The sequence below is a fragment of the Humulus lupulus genome, chromosome X (genome assembly GCF_963169125.1).
Source record: "Humulus lupulus chromosome X, drHumLupu1.1, whole genome shotgun sequence".
Taxonomy (NCBI): Eukaryota; Viridiplantae; Streptophyta; class Magnoliopsida; order Rosales; family Cannabaceae; genus Humulus; species Humulus lupulus.
The window spans coordinates 239,130,118-239,134,239 of record NC_084802.1 but is presented as its reverse complement, the minus strand read 5'-3'; positions in this window follow the sequence as shown (position 1 = coordinate 239,134,239).

The following is a 4,122-nucleotide window of genomic DNA, read 5'->3' as shown; positions in this document are numbered from 1 at the left end:
ACCTTGTAGCAATAGACATTAGTCGGGGTCATGAAGCTAGTGTGTTCCTGATCCGCCGGATTCATCGCGATCTGATTTTAGCCTGAGTACGCGTCCATAAAGGACATGAGCTCGTGCCCCCCCGTGGCGTCCACCAGCTGGTCGATCCTCGGCAATGTAAAACAATCCTTGGGGCAGGCCTTATTCAGATCGGAGAAGTCAATGCAGGTCCGCCATTTCCCGTTGGGCTTCGGAACTAGCACGGGATTGGCGACCCAAATTGGAAATTTGGCTTCCCGGATAAAGCCACATTTTTTGAGTCGGGCTACCTCTTTTTCTAGGGCTTCAGCTCGGGTTGTCCCTAAACGCCTTTGCTTTTGAGACTTGGCAGGAACGCTTTTATCCAGATGGAGCGTGTGCATGATGACACTCGGGCTAATTCCTACCATGTCCTCGTGGGACCAGGCAAATACATCTAAATTAGCCCGGAGAAACGTAACCAGCTCCGTCTTCCTCTTGCTACAGAGGTTTTTCCCGAGCTTGACCATCCGAGATGGAATTTGCGGATCGAGGTTCACCTCCTCGAGCACCTCAATGGCCTGGAGCCCGGATCTGTCTTCGCCTACTCGGGGGTCAATGTCCTCACTCAAGGCGACCTTTTCCTCTTCGGCGCCCTGAGGTTTTTCAATCTCAGGATCCACCAAGGGTCCCTGAGATTCCTCTTTGCCCTGAATAGCCATTGCCAACTGCCCGGGTTTAGATTTTCCCTTCATGGAAATGCTGTAGCATTCCCTGGCAGCGAGCTGATCGCCCTTGATAGTACAGATTCCGGTTGAAGTAGGGAACTTCATGGCGAGGTGTCGAATGGAAGTGATAGCCTCGAAAGCTATGAGGGTAGGCCGACCTAAAATGGTGTTGTAGGCAGCGGAGCAGTCAATGACCACAAACTCAAGTAGCTTGGAGACTGTTCGAGACTCTTCTCCTAGGGTGATCACCAGCTCGATCGTCCCTATCGCTGCCGAACCTTCTCCCGAGAAGCCATACAGTATCATGGAGGTCGCCTTTAGCTCGGCGACAGTCAATCCCATCTTTTCTAAGCTGGAGTGGAATAGGAGGTTTACCGAGCTTCCGTTGTCCACCAACACTCTCCTTACTCTCCAGTTGGCGAGCTGGACTGCTACGACCAAGGGATCATTATGAGGGAATTGGACATGGCCTGCGTCTTCCTCCGTAAAAGTGATCGGTTGCTTTTCTAACCGCTGCTGTTTTGACTGACGTTGCTCCGGGACGAACTCCGCTCCGGGACGAACTCTGCTCCGTTGTGGGCCTTTAATTCATTCACATATCTCTTCTGGGTGCCTCTGCTCATTCCAGCCATGTGCGGTCCTCCAGAGATGGTGGATATCTCTCCTTCGACCACGGGAGGAGGGACGTCCTGATCTACACGAGGCCCGGGCTGACTGGCTGGGACTTCTGGAGGGGGTCGACTCGCTGGGACCCTATTTCGTGAGTATTGCACCAAGGGGCCTGCTCGGATGAGAGTCTCGATCTCATCTTTTAGATGCCTGCAATCGTCGTTATTGTGGCCGACGTCGTTGTGAAAACGACAGAATTTGGAAGTGTCTCTCTTTCCCTTGTGGTGTTTAAATGGTTCCGGCCTCTTCCAGGGGACCCGAGTAGAGTGGGCCAGGAAGATACTTTCCCTGGACTGGGTGAGCTCGGTATATGTTGTGAACACGGGCTTGAACTTATCCACGGACTTATTCTTCTTTTGACCGTGCTGACTGTTTTCACCATTCCCCTTTCTTTTGCCACCACCGGGCTGGTTATTCTGCGCGACGTCCGGGGTCGCCATCACGATCTCCGTCCCCGTTCCAGCGGGCTTCTCGGGAACCTGGCTGGTCCCCGCGGCTGAAGCTTCAGCTTCTTCCAAGTTTATCCACTCTTGGGCTCTGTTAAGGAATTCGTTAACCGAGCTGACTCCCTTCCTCTGAATGTCATTCCACAGGTCTCCCCCGACCAGGATTCCGGTTCTCATGGCCATGAGCTTGGAGCTATCATCTGCGTCCTTGGCTCGAGCAGCGACATTCGCGAATCTGCTCAAGTAGGCTTTCAGCGTCTCACCGGGCTGCTGCCTTACGTTGGCTAGGGAGTCGGCCTGAACACGGGCGGCCTGAGAGGCGCGGAACACCCTTTTGAAATCAGCTGAGAAGGTCTTCCAGGAGCTGATTGACTGTCTTTTACTCTGCTTGAACCACTGCTTGGCAGGTCCAGTCAGTGTGGAAGGGAAGATCAAGCAATGCAGCTCCGGGCCAATGTTATGGACCATCATTAGGGTGTTGAACATCCCTAAATGGTCCGACGGATCTCCGTCCCCGTTGAACTTTGACAAGTGAGGCATACGAAAACCAGATGGGTATGTCGTCGCTGCTATGTTGGGGGCGAAGAGTTCCATCTCGTCTCCCGAATCATATTCGTCTTTTTCTTTTTCTGATAGGAGCTTCCTCATCAGTTCCTCCATCTGAGTTAGGCGCTCAAGGGTTTGGTCCTGAGATCCTGGGTCATTCCGGGGCTGCTCAACAACTCCGGGCCCATTGTACATATTAGGTGGGTTATTGCCCCTCCTATCTTGAGATAGGTTATTTGGGACATTCCCTCCGTTATGTACTTCGGATCGGACCCCCCCCCCCCCCAAGCGAGCCTGGCTACCATCTCTAGCTCGATCCTCTCTGTGAGAGTTGAGGCGATCTCGAAGGTCGCCTCCCTGAGTGGTCTGGTGGCTTTGTGCCGAACTTAGTCGTTGACGCAGGTCTCCTCCAGAGAGATCACTCCGGCGACTGTCGGTCCAATGACTCCTACCGGATAGGCTTAGAGTCTGCCTTTGGTGGTGAGGACCTGAGCTTCCTTCAGGCACCCTGCTACGCCGGGAAGGTCCCGCTGATGGTGGGTTTCTCCTACTACTTCCGTAAGCTAGGATGTCTCGGATGGGCCGAGGAGGAGACGGATATCTGATCGGAGATGGAGGATGCCTGACTGGAGAAGCGATCCTAGTTCCGTCTGGACGGATCAAATTTGGTGGGGGCATTTTGGCCCTGCCAACTTGCTGGTCCCGCGCCGGGCGATCTGGACGGGGAGCAGTACGGTCTTCGGGGACGGGCTGACGTAGTGGGCCCTCCCCGGACCTCCATCGGGAATTCCCTCGATCTCTCCTGGGCGTTTCCGATGAAGGTTGAGAGCTAGGAGTTGACGTCTTGACCGAACGGCTATATTGCTGTTGTCCGATCCCAAGCATTTCCCTGAAGTTGGCCTATCGATGGTGTGATGAAGGGGTGGAGTTGGCTGCCGGAAGTCTATCCGAACGGCTACGCCTGGACCGATTACCCCGGTGAGACTTTGGAGCCTCACCTTATCTCTCTTCAACGTTAACGTTGGTTGTGAGAGGGGGTAGTCGGGCCAGAATATCCTGGAATTGCTGACCGGCTGCTGCTAACTGGCTCCTCAGTTAAGCATTCTCCATCTCCACCGCAATATAATAACACGGGTTCGGATTAGGTGGCTGGGGCGCCGAACTACCTGTATCGTCCTGGCCCGCCGGCTGCTTTCCTGGCCTCTGTTGGACTTCAGGAATTTGTTCATTAGGGATGGCAATATGATGAGCCTCCTGCCCATCATGCTGCTCTGTTTCGTTGCCATGCCTGGACCGAGTGGTCACCATAGTTGGATGTTTGCGGCAGCACTAATCGAACTTGCTCTCAATGAAAGCACCAAACTGTTGACGCGGTTCTTCGCCAACATGTAATTAAGAGAAGAAGAGAAAGGGATTAGTGCTGAATATAGAACCGTCACAGATATAGAATCTTAGAGAATGCACTAGGTGACTCAAGACACGTTTTTAAGTGGTTCGAAGGTTAAAATCCTTCTACTCCACTAGTCAATATTATTGATATATTCTGGGTATTTGGTTACAAAGCATATATCTATTCAGAGACTATTTTTCCCAACCCTTATCAACTCCCAGGTTCTCCATATTTATAGGAGAAGGCACCTGGAAGTTGGTAAGGAGGTCATCCCGTGACCTTATTATTTGTCATATCAACTCTGTGACATTCATGATTAATTCCTAAACCTGACACATAAGTATGG